Source organism: Drosophila tropicalis, unplaced genomic scaffold, assembly GCF_018151085.1.
Source record: "Drosophila tropicalis isolate 14030-0801.00 unplaced genomic scaffold, ASM1815108v1 contig_979, whole genome shotgun sequence".
Taxonomy (NCBI): Eukaryota; Metazoa; Arthropoda; class Insecta; order Diptera; family Drosophilidae; genus Drosophila; species Drosophila tropicalis.
The window spans coordinates 2,555,481-2,574,414 of NW_027173482.1; the positions used below are offsets into that span (position 1 = coordinate 2,555,481).

Consider the following 18,934-nt stretch of genomic DNA (forward strand, 5'->3'; position numbering starts at 1 on the left):
CATTCCTAACTCTATATCTTCTATGTATTCTGTAAAATGCTCTAAGTTGAACATTAGTATATTTAGTTTCTTGTCTGCATCCTGTTGATTAGTAAGATTATTTAGGATTTCTATGTTTTTGTTGAATGCTTCAATGATATTGTTCGTGGGGGGGCGGAAGGATCCAAATGAAATACAAGGAGTTGGCGGGTGCCAATTTCTTCAGTTTGTGGTGAGCGAGTGGTGAATTAAAACGCACGAAAAACTTCGGTTAAATAAACGTAGGTTTTATTATTTATATAATATTCACAGGTAATCCGGCACACACGGAAATGATTCGGGTTGAAAGTGATTAACAAATCGTAAAAGAATGCAAGAGAACGGGTGTTCGGGTGAAAGGCTCGATTCTTAGTGATGGCGGTGCCCATTGGAAAAAATCAAGTCACTCCTCCTGGTGTGACCGTAGACGCCGAGGATCAAAAACCCTCCTCACTCCTCACCGCTCACTGCTCTTCGCCGCTCACTGCTGTTCACCCGGTGGCGTGAACATACCGCCCCCCTTGCAACATGTTGCAATTGCCACCCTGGACATATAAAGGATGGGGGACGGCAACGTCCTGGAGCGCCTAGATCCCACAGGAGCCGGAGACGACCCATCCGAACACGGTGCTCTGGGCTGCGGGAGTACCGCTATGACCGGGCACACAGCCTGGTTGGATGACCTCAGGATAGAGGTCTGCCCCGAGCACCACGGATACCGACGCCGGCCGATAGAAGTAGGGGTCGGCCAGGATCAGGGTGCGAACTTCTCTCGGACCGGCGCCGCCACTTCCCGGATGGGAGTGCGGATGAGCAAGTCCTCTTCGACCCGGAATATAACGTTCCGTCGGAACGTCTTGTCGGACCTCGACTCGAGGACGGCCGTACAGGCTTGGTCGACCCCGACCTTGGTCACAGCTAACCCCAGGGACCGGGCAAAGGAGAGATTGATGCGGCTCTCAGCCGCACACGCATCAAGAAGGACGCGGGTCTCGAAGGATTTCGAGCCATTGCCCAACCGGAGGACTGCGGTTGGCAGGACAGTCGTCGTCCTGGCGTGGAGCAGGGAGGATAACGAAATCTCGGGTGCGCCTTCTGGGGAAGCGGAGCGGTCGGACGATGATCGGGAACGGGGTTGTAGCGGGGGTGCAGCACGCCCGGAGGGGGGTGATCGGCTGCGACGCCGGGCGGAGGCACGTCGTCTCGGCGGTTGGTCGGCCATGTGGAGCAGGGTATGGTGCCTTTGCCCGCATCGTCGGCAACCATGGCGAGTCCGACACGCGTCGGATGAATGCTCGTGTGCCAAGCAATTGGGACAATATTTATTGAAGAGCACCGCCCGAAGCCGCTTTTCCCCTCGGAGATTTAGGAAGCGCTGACACTGCCGGAGTGCATGAACCCCCCGACAGACCCGGCATCGGTACACGTTCGTGCCCTGTGGAGCTCGTTTGCTGCGGTGGTGCGGCAGACGCGTGGGGGCCATGTCGCTAGGAAAGGGCGAGCTGAATGAACTGTAACGAAAGAAATTACGTATGGGGGAGTGGATTAGTCTATGCACGGGAACGAGAAACATGCACGGAGACGAGGACATTCGGAGGAAACATAGAGGGATTAGGAGTCACGATAAGGTTTTAGACTCAGGACTCCTGCTGTCTTGCAACAGAATGAGCTTCGCTACGGGTCTTCGGATAGACCCACGCGCGGTGGTGACATCAGCCACTCGGACGAGGCCGTCAGCCCCGGGCAGAGTGCGCTCAATTCGCCCTAAGCGCCACTCGTTGGAGGGGAGATGATCTTCGGACACGATCACGAGGTCGCCGGTCTGGATGCTGCGAGTCGGTGATTTCCACTTGTTCCGTTTGTGAAGCTCCTTGAGGTACTCACTCTTCCAGCGGCGGCAGAAAGCCTGCTGGATTGCCTTTAGTCGCTGCCATCGGTTGATCAGCGACATAGGCTCGACCATAATTTCCGGTTCCGCAATGGCTAAGAGTGGTCCTCCAATCAGGAAATGTCCCGGGCTTAGGGCCAGTAGATCCTCTGGGTCCTCACTCATGGGAGAGATTGGCCTGGAGTTTAGGCACGCTTCGATCCTACACAGGAGAGTGGAAAGTTCCTCGAAGGTGTATTTGACAGTGGACGAGGACTTGTAAAACATGGTCTTAAAACTTTTGACCCCTGCTTCCCACAGTCCTCCCATATGGGGCGCGCTTGGCGGAATGAACTGCCAGGATAGGATGTGCTGGGGGAATGCCTTCATTATTTCAAGCTTGGTGGCGTTCAGGAAATCTTTTTCGAGCGCCTTTGAGGCCCCTACGAAGGTTTTGCCGTTGTCGGAGTAAATGCGCTGTGGGCATTGTCTCCGTGCGACAAACCGAGAGAAGGCCGCCAGAAATCTTTCAGTGGTGAGGTCGGAGGTAGCCTCGAGATGGATTGCCTTCGTGCTGAAACACACAAAGACGCAGACATAACCCTTAGTTATGAGACACGCACGCCCGGTGTAATTTTTGATCTCGAACGGCCCTGCGAAATCAATGCCCGTGTGGGTGAAGGGCCTGGAATACGTGATGCGTTCTCGAGGGAGATCACCCATCATCTGGGTCTGTAGTCGTCGACGATGAACGATGCAGACCTTGCACCCCTTGATGTGGGACTTTACCATGTTCTTTATCCGTGGGATCCAGAATTTGGTGCGCAAATACCGCACCATCAGTTGATTGCCGCCATGCAACGTGATGCGGTGGGCGAATGCGACAAGCAGGCGAGTGAAATGAGTACTATATGGGAGGAGAATAGGGTGACGTTCATCATATCGAAGGGACTCCGCGGCCCGGAGTCGTCCGCAGGAGCGGAGTAACCCATGCTGGTCGAGAAATGGGTTCAGATTGAGTAGAGTGCTGGATGATGGCAGGGGTCGCCCTTCGCCCAGGGCCCGTATCTCCGCGAGGTATTCCCGCCGCTGAGAGGTCCGAATCAAGGCGCGCTCGGCGGAAAGAAGTTCGTCATTGGTGAGGCGAACCGTGGAAGGCGTCGAAATCCTCTTGGTGGCGAAGCGTAGGATGTACGCGATGACTCGTAGAGCCCTACCATAATTCGAGAAACGTTCGCTGACGTCCTCGAGTAGGGTGGTCGCGGTGGTGTGGCACTGGACCCGTTGCTCCAGCTGGGTGTCTGGGAGTTCGTTATGGGGAGTTGGCCAATACTCGGGGGCTCTCTGGAGCCAGTCCGGCCCATGCCACCAGAGGCTGCTGGCCGATAGCTCGGCCGCGGAGACTCCACGGCTCGCCAGATCAGCCGGGTTGTCCTCGGAGCGCACATGTGACCAGCTTTGGCCACTAGTGCTTTCGGAGATCCTGGATACGCGATTGGCCACGAAGGTGGACCAACTGCACGGAGGTTTATTGAGCCAAGCCAACACGATGGTAGAGTCGGTCCAAAACTGGGAGGTTGCAGGTCGGACTGGAAGTTCAGGAACGATCGACGCCCAGAGATCGGCTAGCAGAACCGCTCCGCACAACTCTAGCCGAGGCAGCGAGACTGTTTTGACTGGAGCTACACGGGTCTTAGCCGTTAGTAAATGGACGTCTACTTGATTGCCGTACCGAACCCGCACATATAGGGCCGCTCCATACGCTTTCTGTGACGCGTCACAGAAGCCATGAAGCTCCCACGAGAGCTTATCGCTGGTGTTTAGCCAACGGGGAATGCGGAGTCGACTGAGGCCTGGGTAATCCTGCAGGAATTCATGCCATTGCTGCAGCAGGAGAGGCGGCAGAACATCATCCCAGCCCAGTTCGGTAAGCCAGATTTGCTGCATAAATATCTTCGCTCGGATGACAAATGGGGCTAGCCACCCAGCGGGGTCGAAGAGCTTAGCGATATGGGACAGAACCTGCCTCTTGGAGATCGACTCCTTCAAGGGGGGGTCCGCTGTGGTGAAGAAGAAGACGTCCTCAGCAGCTTGCCATCGAATACCCAAGGTTTTTGCGGTGCTCGCGTCTTCCAGCTCGAGAAAGTCCTCTCGCAGCAGGTGCTCTCTCGGAATGGCTTGAAGTACTTCCTTCTTATTGGAAGTCCACTTCCGAAGCGGGAATCCCGCAGATTGGAGGACCGCTTGAAGCTCTCGTATGGCGAGACGAGCGTCGGCTTCAGTGTGAGCGCCGGCAAGGACATCATCAACATACATGTAGTTCCGAAGGATTTCGCTCGCCTGAGGATACATCGTTTGCACGTCTTGTGCCAGTTGTAAAAGGACTCGGATCGCCAAGAATGGCGCGCAGTTAACCCCAAACGTGACAGTTTGTAACTCGTAATCCTGAATATTGCCGCAGCGGTCTCGGTAGAGGATCCGCTGAAAGGGGGTATGCCTGGGGTCGACTCGGATTTGTCGATACATCTGCGTTATGTCGGCGTTGAAAACGAATTGAAAGAACCGCCATTTCAGTACCTTAAGCGTGAGGTCGGCCTGAAGAGTGGGACCGGTGTGCAAGACATCGTTGAGGCTGATGCCTTGTGTGGAGGGGCTCGACGCGTTAAATACCACGCGTACCTTAGTGGTGGTGCTATCGGGCTTAAACACCGCATGATGGGGGAGATAGAAGTTTTTCCCATCTTGAGGCGGCGTCACCCGAATCATATGACCCAATTCCTCGTACTCTTGAATAATGGCATCGTACTGCGTTTTTAGAACCGGATCCTTGAGAAGGCGTGCTTCATTCCGCAGGAATTGAGCCAGCGCGATCGGTCTTGAGTGGCCCAAGTCAACGCTATTCGGATCTTTGAACGGTAGGGACACAACATATCGGCCGTCCTTTCCCCTTTGGGTGGTCTCCTGGAAGTTCCGCTCGCAGAATGCGTCATCCTCCTTTTCCGGCTTTGCGGGAAGGTCTTCCACCTCCCAAAACTTGGTGAGGAGTACATCAAGCTTTGCTTCGGGACTAACTCGCGTCTGTGCCGCGAAAACGGATCTAGACACCGGGGGGTCAGGAGTGATAGCCCCACACAGAACCCATCCAAAGATGGTTTCTAGCCCGACAAAATCACCAATATCCTTTTTGATCCGTTCTCCGAGGATGTGGGGAAACAGGTCTACACCGATGATCATGTCAATAGGCGCGGGCTTGTTGTAGTACGGGTCAGCCAGGGGGCGATCGAGGCACTGCGTCGGAACCGTATTAAGGAATGGAGCTGTTGGAATGGCCCCTGACAATTTGGATACGACCAGGGCGGAGACCTCAATCTTGTTCAATCTGTCACACGGGGGAGACAGCATTAGCAGACACACCTTGTCGGCGCAGCCTCCATCACTCTGGCCCATGCCAGTAACCGCGGCGTCTACTGGGTAGAAGGGGGGCTGGACCATGCTGAAGACACGTTCGGAGAGAAAAGTTGAATCGGCTCCCGAGTCGATCAACGCCCGAATATGATGATCCACACCACGATGGTGCAGAGTGACAATCGCAGTGCCTAAAAGGCCTCTGCCTGGGGTAGATGCAAAATAACTTTGAGCATTTGTGAGCTGGTCGCTCGCGGACGGGCGCTCTGTGGCGCTGGATGGTGGGACTTGCGCAGCGGATGGCGAGGGCACGGACACATCACTAGGATGCAACAGCGTATGATGACGTTCCTTGCAGGTATGGCAATTATGCGCACTGGAGCAGCCCTTCACTTGATGACCGCGGGCAAAACAGTTCAGACAAAGTCCCTGCTGTCTAATGGTTTCCAGCCGCCTCTGAACAGGCATATCAAGGAAACTTGGGCAGAGCCGTATTGGGTGATTTTCCCGATGGCACAGCTTGCAAGACGCCGATTTGAGCTGAGCTTTCGCTGGAAACGCTTGGACTTTCATCGTTGCAGAGGATTTGCGGGGACCAATGGGGATGGCTTGGACACTTGGGGCCGACTTATGTTCTTCGGTGGCATCCAGGACACGATACCGATCGGTAAGAAATTGGTTCAAATCGGACCACGTTGAGACGACAGTCTTATGGGGCACTGATTGCTCCCACAGGAGGATTGTGGCCTTCGGCAATTTACTAGTGCAGATGGCGATAAGTAGGACATCCCAATTCTCAGTACTAACACCCGAACGCTCAAGTGCGGTAAGACACCCTTGAAACGCGGTCTGCAGCTCTCGCAAGGATTTGCCCGACTCTTGTGCCACCGCGGGAATCTGAAGGAGTTGTCTGGCTTGAGTCATGACCAGCAGACGGCTGTTTTCGTACCGTGCGGTGAGGTTCTCCCACCCGGCCTGGAAACCCTCATTCGTCAGGGGGACTTAGCCACGATGGTTCTCGCTTCCCCTCGCGTCTTGGCGTTCAAGTGATAGAGCTTCTCCACTTGTGACAAATACGGATTGGCGATATAAATGGCGGCGAACAAATCGCGGAATGTGGGCCATGCTAGGCTGTCGCCATCAAATGTCTCTACCTCACACGGAGGAACTCTATGCCCCGGTGGCCCCGACGGAGCGGTTGGCTGACGCCTAAGAGTCGTCATCTGTGCCGAGAGCTGTTCGATGCGTTCTCCGAACAACGTCCCGCATCGCACATATGCCGCGTAAGCGGATTCGTGCTTCGCCTTGATGTGGCTTATGTTTGCCAAGCTTTCCTCGTCGGCTTGGATTGTCAAGGCCTTGTGACAACGGGAGTATTCCATCTCGACAGTTGACCAAAGGGATTTGAGCTGCTCTAAGTGCATTTTAATGGAAAACAAGGGCACTTCAGAAGTTAGAGCTTCACTCTCGCGAGCTTCAAACAGAGTCAATGCGTCGCACGCTATAACGAAATCGGAAAGGGACATTCTGGAGTGTTCTCTACGCTGTTGTGATACGGATCGGGTGACGGGAGCGTCAGAACAGTGCGTCACAACAACGTGCGGAATCTGGGTCTGAGTTGAAAGCTTGGAACGACCTTTGTGTTCCCTCGAGTCTTTAACCGAGAATCTGCGACCCTCAGGTAAGCTGGACGAAGACGGACGGGACCTTGGGGATTCGCTGCGGCTGCGAACTGACGAGAACTTGCGCGAAATATCCGTACGCTTCACGGTCACCGGAGTTGTCGGAGGCCGAACCTTCTCCGGAGTTGCAGAGGGAGACGAAAGACTGTTGGACTTCGGCGCAGTCTTGGACGGCTCCGTGGACATACTCAGGGGACGACCTTACCGACGAACACCGCGTTTGTGCGCGTCCCTTTTTTTTGTTTTGGAAGTGAGAAGTGGACTGTATGGGGACGCAAGAACTTCCTCACTGTGCACCGCAGGATTGCGGGAGAATTTTCTCGCGTGTGACTCGGAAACGAAGCCCCTTTAATGGGGATAGATGCGGAATAATATACGAACGCACGAATGGGGATTGAAAATTACCGATGGGAGTACGTATAAAACAAAACACGGATGAAATATATAAATAAAGATGTATAGGATAAAAGGAAAATACGTTTTTATATAAATCTGGATATATATGTGTGCGCAGAATAATGGCCGGAAAAAATTGTATATATAATTTATAAATATGGACGGAGATATAAATATGGGCCCGATAGTGCTGGAAAAAATATATATATATGTATTTATTTAGAAATGTGGGCGGATATATATATGAGCGCAAAAGGCTGGCCGGAAAAAATATATATATAGTTTTTAAATATGAACGGATATATAAATATGGGCCCGATAGTGCTGGAACAAATTTATATGTGTTTATTTATAAATATGGGCGGATATATATATGAGCGCAAAATACTGGCCGGAAAAAATATATATATAGTTTTTAAATATGAACGGATATATAAATATGGGCCCGATAGTGCTGGAAAAAATTTATATGTGTTTATTTATAAATATGGGCGGATATATATATGAGCGCAAAATACTGGCCGAAAAATTATATATATAATTTATAAATATGGACGGATATATAAATATGGGCCCGATAGTTCTGGAAAATATATATGTATTCATTTATAAATATGGGCGGATATATAAATATGGACCCGATAGTGCTGGAAAAAATATATATGTATTTATTTATAAATATGGGCGGATATATATATATGAGCGCAAAAAGTTGGCCGGAAAAATTTTATAAATAATTTATAAATATGGACGGATATATAAATGTGGGCAAGATAGTGCTGGAAAAATATATATGTATTGTTTTATAAATATGGGCGGATATATAATTAGGCGAAAAAGGAGAATCGGAAATAATGTGATTTAAATTTGGCGCGCTTGAGCCGCCTATCGATATCACGACTCGACTCACGTGTCACCACTACTCCGAAAACAGCTGTCGGCCGCTGTTTATATATTTGGTTTTTGATTTTGTTGTTTAATTATGTATGTGAATAATTTTTTTTTTGTCGTTGTGCGGAAAACCAAGAACAAAAGAACGCTTTTACACACCGCGAGTGTTGTGCGCAAATAAAACAACCGATCAATGCATATGGACAGATGCTTTGATCTATGTGTGTACGTACATGCATAAGTACACAGGTGAGTATAGATATGTATGCACACGCGTTGTTCACAACAACAAAAAAAAAAAACGTAAGTAATTGTAATTCAATTGGATGTGGGGTTGTGTTAAATCAATGCGCGACACCGAAATGTATTATGTGTTGTGGATATGTACATATGTATGTGCAATGTATGACTATGTAAGCATATACATATGTATGTATGTACGTATGTAAGCAAGTGCACCGGTATCCAAAGACGCGCGTGAGGAAATTAATTTCGCACCTAATTCGAACGCGCAAGAAATCGCGGTGCATACGTGAAGTGCTATTTAAAAAAAAAAAGAATATTTTTTGCCTTTTGTGTCGTGGTAAATGTGCGAAGGGATTGTATGTATATGGATATGTATGTACCTATGCGCGTACATCAACAGGTGACGATGTATGTATGTACGTAGATACGCGCGTGCGGAAATAAGTTTGGCATTAAAGATAATTATTCCAACACATAAGAAAACGCGGTGAACACTTTGATTTTTATTTTTCCCTATTTTTTTATAACACTTTAATAATTTTTTTTTGTTTTTTAAACTTTTACGCGGATTTGGCAAACAGCTGTGGAAATTACATGTACATGTGAATGCATATGTAAAAAGGGTGGATTTGGACAAGTGCGAGGAAAAAAAAAACATAAATAAAAATGGATAATCGTGAAATGTAAAATGAGAACGTTGGACAATCACGCTAAGGATTAGGAACTACCATGAAACCTTGGAACAGGTCAGGTATGTACATACAATATGTAAAAGTGTGTAGGTCGCTATGGAGAAGCGGGAAAACCTCACACTTTTAGTAGTATGTAAATGAAATGAATAATGAAATTTTGTACTTATCAGGAATTCCGCCGATGCAAGCTGGAGGAGCGGAAGGATATCCGGCTCGAAGGACCAATGTTCGTGGGGGGGCGGAAGGATCCAAATGAAATACAAGGAGTTGGCGGGTGCCAATTTCTTCAGTTTGTGGTGAGCGAGTGGTGAATTAAAACGCACGAAAAACTTCGGTTAAATAAACGTAGGTTTTATTATTTATATAATATTCACAGGTAATCCGGCACACACGGAAATGATTCGGGTTGAAAGTGATTAACAAATCGTAAAAGAATGCAAGAGAACGGGTGTTCGGGTGAAAGGCTCGATTCTTAGTGATGGCGGTGCCCATTGGAAAAAATCAAGTCACTCCTCCTGGTGTGACCGTAGACGCCGAGGATCAAAAACCCTCCTCACTCCTCACCGCTCACTGCTCTTCGCCGCTCACTGCTGTTCACCCGGTGGCGTGAACAGATATGATTAAGTTCATTATTTTGGGCGCTATTTGCTGATAGACTATCAATTTTTTGTTCAAGTTCTTCTTTATCGTATTGGTCTAAGGTGCCGAAAAGATATTTATGTGCTGTGCCTATTATGTTAATAAGTCCTCGCTTATTTCTCTTTATTATTTTTATGCCGTTCATTTCGAGATTTAATTTTTCGACTAAATACTGAATGTGGACTATGTTCTTATATGGTTCTGACTGCTCAACCAGGTTGTTGTAAGTGGTTTGTATGTTGGTTAAATTTACAGTTAAATAATGATATTCGAAATCTGAGGGTAAATCCATGGTTCCTGTTTTGAATACAAGATATCCATTAGGTGCCTTTTAGTAAATTTAGTTTGTTTGTCTTCTATTCTAGATTCTGCATTATTAACTCTTAGCTTTTCGTTTACAGTCCTGTGGAATCTTTCCACGTCTGAAACACCATTTTTGCTCGATGTTATGCTTATATTAACGTTTTCTGATTGTAGCCTATTCTGAAGTGCTATGCAAATGAAAGCTGAGTCCTTATCTGCTTTAATTGCTAAGGGTTTACCCATATCGTTAAAGATTTTTGTGATTGCCCTTTTTGTTTCACGCCAATCTTGACTTTTAACTTCGATTAAAGTCGCGTACTTTGAATAAATATCTATACAAGATAAAAATTATTGATTGTCGATTAAATAGAAATCCATCACTTATTTTTCTCTAGCGTTAAATATCTCTGGGGTAGTTTCAAAAGATAATTTGGTATTTCGGTTTTCTGATTTTGATAAATTGCAAATATGGCATTCATTAATGAAATTTTTAACAAACAGTTTCAAATGCCGGCACTCTGCATAAAAAATGCACAAGATGTTTCCAGGTTAAACACGAATTTGTACGGGATGCAGCAAATATCCGATGTAGAAAAAAAAAACACTTAGTTGGTCAAAGCCGGTATGTTTTGACAAAACGTGCTTTTCAGGTTATGTGTCTTTTGCACAAGCACGAATTCGCACAAACTGCACTTAAGAGAGTTTAATGTTTTTGATTACTCCGTCGACTGCGCCAGTTACGTTAACAGTTGTCTGTTAACATTTAATTAAATAAAATAATATTTTTATTGTTTTTTTCTTTTTAATTATATAAAGCTATTTATTTCAGTTTTGTTCTTCACTTGTTCATATCTTTTCAAAGAGTGAGCTCAAAAGCTTTCTCATAGTCGAGATAGAGCTTTTGAGCTTTTATTTCTAGATCGAGCTAGTTAAATGTAGATGAAGAGATAGAGAAAGAACTTCGACTACATAACTCGCGTTAGATTCGCCGACTCAGCTATGTCCAGCACCATGCTATGGGGGCATGGCACTTGACTGATGAATACATAAATATTGTAACTAAGGGATACAATTTGTTTATAATATTATTAATTTGTTTCACTGAGTACAGTGATCACTTGATATTATAGAACATGCTACGTCCCCGCCTTTAGAGAAATAACGTAATTCTATGAAGTTATTTTCTAGTGTTATTATATAAAAACTTATTTATTATTATTAAAAGAATTTTCTTTTCATTGCCTGATTGTTTGCTTGTTTGATGATATATATATGTTAATTTCTATTATTTTTTTTTATGTACATATGTGTACATAAATGTACATGAAATATGAAGATTTGTTTCTTTTTTTTTCATAAAAATTTTGTATATTTTTTTACTTTTTTACTTTTACTTTAATATGTCAACTGATTAAGAAAAAAATTTTAATCTATCTTTGTGGACTATTTGTTTCTAATTCCTGTTATCTTTAATTAAAATGTTATCTCTCTTCTATTGCTTCTATTGTATATGGGCCCAAATACTTAGGTTCTAACTTATGGCCTGTATCATTTCTTAATAAAACTTTATTTCCTATTTCTAATTTGATATTTTTTTATTTTTCTATCAAATAACTCCGTATTCTTAGCTTTATGTTGTTCTAACATAATTCTGGCTCTTTTATCGGCCTGTTCTAATGTAAATTTTGATTTGGGTTTATCCTGTCTATACTATTAAATTGTTTAGGTAAATTTGAAGTTTTACCAAATATTAACACATATCGACAATAATCATGTGCCATAGAGGGTTTTGTATTGAAACAATATGCGAAGTATCGTATCCATACATCCCAGTCAGTTTTGTCAACTGAAATTTTCGGTGGTTTCGCTCCACAGTGCCTACAGTCTGCTGATGATGTACAGTAGAAGTTATGTTTTTAATTTGCAGATTTTTTGCATAAATCTTCAATTATTGAATTTTTATATTCTGTTCCCATGTCCGTAATAAACGTCTTCATTGGACCGTACCGCAGAATAAAATCTTCAAATAGCGCTTTTGCTACTGTTTTTGCACTTTTGTCTTTTATTGGTATTACTACAAGGTATTTTGTTAGATGGCAGATTAAAGTTACTGCGTATTCATTTCATTGTTCTGACTTGGGAAGTGGACCGATCGTATCCAAAATTACCCTATCGAAAGCCAGTTGTGGCGTTTCGGTTATAGTCAATGGAGTTTTTGTATGCCTGGTTATTTTTGCTTTTTGACACTTATCACATTTTTTTATATATTGAGATAAATCTCGTGTCATATTCTTCCAATAGTAATCTCCACACTCTGGAGATTCGTCCTATTAACGATGACTGGTCGTCGATGCTGCGACTTATCCGTGTTGACTGAGACATTCCACCTGCGCATTGTTCCAAAAGGATGAGTTCAGGATGAAAGGCAGTTTGCATAAGTGGTCGGCTGAGTCTAAACCGCTTGAAGGACAAGGCTCTCACACCTGACTTAAAAGCGCCTATCGGCGAAGTATGATTAAAGGATCACTGTTAATCTTCGAAAGAGAAAAGGACCTTGTTTACGATTTGGTGACATTGCTCTGGGGTGCCGTAAAGCCGCCAGACACCAAATTAATGTTCTGGATGTTCTGTTCTGATGTTTTGTTTGCCTTCGTCTAGTAGGGGTACAAGTCTAGCCAAAAGTATTCTTTCAAACACTTTAGACAGACTAGCTAATAAACTGATTGCACGATACGCGGCGACGTTATGCTCTGTTTTTAAAAGTTTCGAAATCATTATAATCTTTGCACACTTAAATTGGGTTGGAAAGTGACAAAGATCAAAGATTCTTGTGAACAAGTTTGCAAGTAGATGGACTACTCTTGTTGAAAGTGACTGCATCAATGCCGTCGTAGTTAGGGCTTTTGGTCGTCCTTAGGCAGGAAATGACAAGGTGCCATCCGTCGCTGCATGTGCTGAAAGGTGTGAATCGCCAGGTGCGTCGCAAACTGCTCAGCTGACTCTTCGCTGGATCTGAACCAAACACCGTTTGATCCTCGGATACCGGCTTTCCACACTGTCTGCCTCTTAAGATATTTGGTGGTTTGTCAGAGATTCCGATACGGCTGATTGGGCTGCAGGTTTCGTAAGTATTCTGTTGAGGCAGGCGATGAGTTGAAGGTTTTGCTGAGTAAAGCGTCTCCCGTCTCCACTGGGATGTTTACCCAGACCTTAACCGCACTGTGATCCGAGTATAGATCACAATCGGCTTCCAGCTTTCATTGATGCCTGTGTTCATAGATATGTCCAGCACATCCGGGCTTCTCCTCGGATCGGTTAGCTAGAGTGTTTGCTGGCCAGACGAGTGGATGGCCAAGTTAAGTGTGTTGATGCAAGGTAAAAGGGCGTGTTTCTTAGGGTTACTTATTTTAGAAACCCACCATCTATAGTTCGTAATATATAGTTGTAAGTCGCCACCAGCCAGAAACCTTGATCCCAGGCTGTTCAGGCTTTGCAAAAACATCTGTGCTATATGTCAAGGAGGGATATAACAAGAGGCGATGCTAATATTACCGAGGTGGCAATGTGTACTGATTACGCTTTTTCCTTGGCGGCTCAAAGTTATAAAAAAAAAACCGCTCGTCCCTTAGCATTTATGGAAATTGCTGAACCAATCGACAGCAAGCCGTTGACATGGCAATTAGACATGAATCTAATCATGTTGCGTGCGGGTTGTCAACGTGTTGGTTCCATTCGTTAAGGATGATCGGTAGGTTTTCCCATGAGCATCGTACAGACAGCAATTACATGGCTATATCAACTCAGCTTTTCTACTGATCATTGAAACGTCTCCTTCTGTATATATGTATATACATATGTATATGTATATCTCTGCAAGGATATATATAATTAATTCACTTCTTCTTCTTCTTAATTCACTTTTTGACATTTGTGTGCCTCTTGGAGGACAGGAGCAGTTTAACAGACCTCCCTAGTTCTCTCGAGAGTTATCCGATTTAAAACCTGTAATGACTCGATTTTATAAGAAGTTTTAAAAAACACGTCGTTTATTAGAATTTACTCTGAATATAGTCTCTCTTTCAAATTTTATGGTGCTTTATAAACAATGCTATAAGAATTATCTTCAGCGCTGTAAGCTTCAGTTTTCTTCTAACGCTAAAAAATTTTTTAACTTTGTATCCTTTAACAAAGTTAACAAAGTCTTATTGTATTTTCATCCAATGATTGATGATAGTTTTCTTCTTAGCGAACTTATACTTGTATAACCTGTGCATTATCCGGGGCCAGATGTCATTTCTGTGGAAATGCTTTATGTAAAACCATTTTAAAATTGTTTTTATGGTCTATGGACTTTTCCAACTACTTGGAAAGAGTCGTACATTATTCCTCTGGATGGCCAAAAGTCAAAATTCTTCTTTTTCCAACTCCATTCTTGTGAAATCGGGTGTACTTCAAGCTAGTCATCTTGGTCCTCTGCTATACACACTACTACAATATTAAACTTTCTCTCACTTGTAGAGAAATGTATTGATTAAGACAACCACAAGCTGATCTTTACAATTTTCAATCCTGGTGCCATAAATGAAGTTTTAACACACATATTTCCAGCACAGTCGCAAAGGCCATGAGTGTTCTCGGTTTCATAAAAATATGGTCAAAAGAATTTGACGATACATATGCAACTAAAATTCTTTTTACTTCGCTTGTCCGTCCGATTTTAGAGTATGGATCTTGCATTTGGTCACCTCAATATGAGTCGCACCAGGCTAGACTTGAATACGTTCTAAATCAGTCCTTGCTATTTGCTCTTCGTGGCTTAAGCTGGGATCGCAATGGCAATTTGCATTCGTATTCTAGTAGACTTCTTTTGATTAACCTTCCTTCCTTTATTAACCGTAGAATTATGTTTGGTGCTATTTTTATGCACAAGCTCCTAATTGCCAGTGCTATATGCTCAGGTAAATCTGTCGGTACCATGTAGACGGAGTAAACATCCTATTATACCTTTAACCCTTAGTCGTTGTTCTTCTAACTATGCCATGGGCAGTTATGTGCTGGGCTCGCGCGTAAAACAAAAAAAAAAAAGTACTCGACAGGGAAAAAAGCTTAAGCTAAAAACTAAAAAGACAACCAAATATCCCCGATCCGGTGGAGGTGTTTTATTTGCTCAAGGAGGTACCAGCTATACACCGATTCACAGCCAAAGCGGTGAAGACCAACGTTCTATGAAGAAAAAAAGGCGATATGCTCAGTTGTCAATTGAAAGAAAAAAGTTTCTATCAAAAATACCACCGTTCCAACAGATCGAAATTAATGGAATCTACCTAGGCACGGAGACAAAAGGCTGAATAACATGTGATTGCACGTTGACGAATTAAGGTACAGTTATTTACTTGTCGATAAGATAATACCTTAATCAAGTCAGTAGTTTAGACGATAAGCTCATAAAGTTAAGGATTGAAAGGAAAACAGAATGATTAAGCATTACTTAAGTCAGTTTAAATAATATCTGTTTAAATATTTTATGGAAAGACGTGGTGCAAAAGGGTAGCCAGTTCTAAATGGTTGGTAAAGGACGAACGGGCTTTTTTAGGTTTTAAGACTCTTTCCGAACATCGGGATAACTACAAGTTTTGCTAGATATATAGAAAAACCGGGACAAGGGTTTAGATAATTATTGTACAAAGAAGGACTTCATAAAAGAGAAGCTAGAGATAATACAGTTTCAGTAATACTAGAAAAAAAACAGTTTAAATTTATGAAATGTATAACTATCTGATTTTTAATTTAAAAGGTGTAAAGCAACAGATTTGAGCAAAAGAGTTGCTTTAGCTTCAAAATCAATGTTTGCCAACAGTGCTGGGTTTCCGTGGTGCTTTAATATTCAGGGTGAAAGTCAGAAAATGTTTCCAAGCCGGTTTTTTCTTTAATTTAATTTAAAATAATTTACAAGGATCACTTTATTTAAAGAATTATAGTTGCACAAGTTAAGAGTACAGGACACACAGTAAAATTTTCTACTTAAATATGATGGAGGAATGGAGAAATTAACTTATATACAATATAATAATTAAAGGGAAAAATTTATACAAAAACCCTATAAACTTTTAACTTAAAAACTAGGGACTTGCAATTAACATTAACTAATTAAATATTTTGAATATGAGGATAAGTTGAAGAAGTACATCTAGATACATCTTATTAGCTAAGCTAAGCCGTGAATTTCTGTTAATAAACGGATATAGAACTTTAATCAATACATTAGTTTTTCTAATTATATGTTGCACGCGATCTGGAAAAGTTAGTTTTTTGTCTAATATAATGCCCAGATATCTCACATTGTTTTCCCATTTGACGTCGACCCGATTTAGCTTAATACAGTCTGGAAGAATAAATATATTTTTCCTTTTTCTTGAAAAAAAGACTGCTTGCGTTTTTTCGGCATTGACTATGATTTTCCATTTGTGAAGTAACGAACAAGAGAGTTGAAAGCTACTTGAAGTGACTCCGTGATGTCTGTAGCAAGTGACCCAGAGCAAAGAATTATAGTATCATCTGCGAAAATAGAAGCAGTGCAGCCACTCAGAGGAGGCAAATCTGAAGTATATATATTGTATAATATTGGGGAAATACAGGAACCTTGTGGGCAGCCTGCAGTTGTGTCAATTACACTTGAGTGAGAGTTGCCTATGTACACTGCAAATTATTTGTTTTTCAGAAAACTTTGTATTAATTTAATAATCTCAATCTGTATATGAGTCCATCGTGCCACACAGAGTCAAAGGCTGCTTTAATGTCTAGTAAGATCATACCCGTAGATTTTGATCTGCTGAATTCTGACTTAACGATTTTCTTTATTCTACACATAGGGTGCAAGGTATTATGTTCACGGCGGAATACAAACTGTAGAGATGGAAAGACATTGTTGCTGTCAGCAAAATCAACTAATTTCATTTCTCCATAATCTTGCTTAGTAATGAGAGCAAACTAATGGGTCTGTACGAAGCAGGGTTCTCCGGGGGTTTGTTCACTTTTAATATGGGAATAATTTTGACCATCTTCCATTGCTGTGGAAAATATCCAATGCGAAAGCATTCATTTATGATAAGTGTTAGGAATTTTACTCCTTTTCTAAGAAGGGCCTTGAGACACACATTTTCTATTTTGTCTAAACCAGGGGTTTTCCTTGGATTGAGATTTTTTAAGATCAAAAAAACCTCTAGAAACTCTGTCGAGCAAGATTCTGCATTGACAGGAAGGGAGTCCAACAGGGTCTTAAAGCTTGAAACCTCAGAAGTTGTGGATGGGTCACTGAGACCACTTGAATGAGAATGATTTGAGGCAAACATTGAGGCTAATAGTTCTGATTTCTGTTCGGCATTTGCGTACTTTTGTTGATTGTGATTTAATGTAGGTATTCCTATGTTTTTTTTATTAATAACTTTTGCAAGTTTCCAAAAGGGGGAAGAATTTGGGTTAAGTGAGGATAAGAGGTTGTTCCAATTCTCATTTCTGAGTTTGGATAACTCGTTATTCACCTGTTGGCTGAATTATCTCACCATAGCTAGGTCGCCTCTGCGTCTGCGTCTTAACCAATTCCGACGGTGCCTGTTTCTAAGTTTTATCAGTGCTCCAATTAGCATTTTTATAATCAAAAAAAAAATAAAAAATTTCCGGGCGGTGGTAAAATTGGTGTGGAGTGATGATTTAACTGGAAGATGATCGGAAACAATAGCGCTAAAGTATTTAATTAATAAATAGCAGCTATTTGTTAGCGTAGAGGAGTGGCATCTGGCACTACTTGGCACATAGGTATGCTCGTCTGGGAAATGAACTGTCAGGCCATGTGATAATAAAAAGTCGTAGATCAAAGCACCCCAGACGTTGGCACGACTGCAACCCCAGATCTTGTGTCTGCTATTTAAGTCACCTCCTAATAAAAAGTTTCCAGGACGAGAAGTAAGTTCTCTAATGTCATTAAAGAAGTCTCGTTTTTGGAAAGAATCTGCTCGTTCCCTGGGAAATAACAGCAAAAGAGGGTAGTACAGATACCTGTATTATTGGTGATGCTGATGCCAATGGGTTCGAAACATTTTGTGTTAGGGAGTGGCAGCAGTGAAGGGCGGATGGATTTTTTAATAAATATGGCAACTCCTTCTCTCCTTCTAATAGCTCTGTCACATCTGTAGCAGTAGTACTCATGGTGTTTGATTGATATGGAAGCGTAAAGCCAGGTTTCAGTTACTAAACATATATCTATCTCTGTTGAGAAAAGCGAAGAGCTCCTCTTTCTTGTTTTTAACGCCTCTCGCGTTCCATCTTATTATAGAAAGGTTATCAATCATTATGTGAGGAACTTGTACGCTATTAAAGTTATAACTTCAAATTGGTCCGCCTTGGATTTGCAATTTTTTAGTTTGTTTATAAGCTCAAATGTTAGGGACTTGATCTCGTCAAATGAGAAAAGCTTTTCATTGGCATTAGACAGCTGACTGGTTTTGTCCACTTGGGGCTTTAATGGAAATTGGGTTGATTAAGCGAGTTAGGAAAAATATTTCTTCTGAGCTCATTAAGCGAAATAGATTTTTTGGTGAAGTACACCACGTATAATATTAACTCCGAGTTGTTTACTCTCTTTCGCTGAACAAGCTTTACATCCAGGCACTGGAGACCTTGGCCAATGTGGATTTGTCCCACTGTGCACTTAAGTACTGTTATAGGCGGAACATACACTTCGTTTTTGGAAATGATGTGTTCAAGTTTATCATCATCCTTTCATCCTTTGCTTCGTTCTC

General features: G+C 43.3%; 2 long non-coding RNA genes across 3 annotated transcripts; one reads left to right on the forward strand and one right to left on the reverse strand.

The window, feature by feature from the left end:
• Nucleotides 1-245: 245 nt before the first annotated feature.
• Nucleotides 246-9,804, reverse strand: LOC137586298 (uncharacterized). Its single transcript, XR_011033751.1, has 2 exons — nt 9,361-9,804; nt 246-1,529 (listed from the first exon to the last, which is right to left on the reverse strand). It is a non-coding gene; the product is annotated as an uncharacterized lncRNA (long non-coding RNA).
• On the forward strand, nt 9,169-9,596 carry LOC137586297 (uncharacterized). 2 transcript variants are annotated; one of them, XR_011033750.1, is made up of 3 exons: nt 9,169-9,256; nt 9,368-9,493; nt 9,574-9,596. It is a non-coding gene; the product is annotated as an uncharacterized lncRNA (long non-coding RNA). The 2 variants fall into 2 exon arrangements; XR_011033749.1 differs by lacking the exon at nt 9,574-9,596 and adding an exon at nt 9,547-9,570.
• Nucleotides 9,805-18,934: the final 9,130 nt, after the last annotated feature.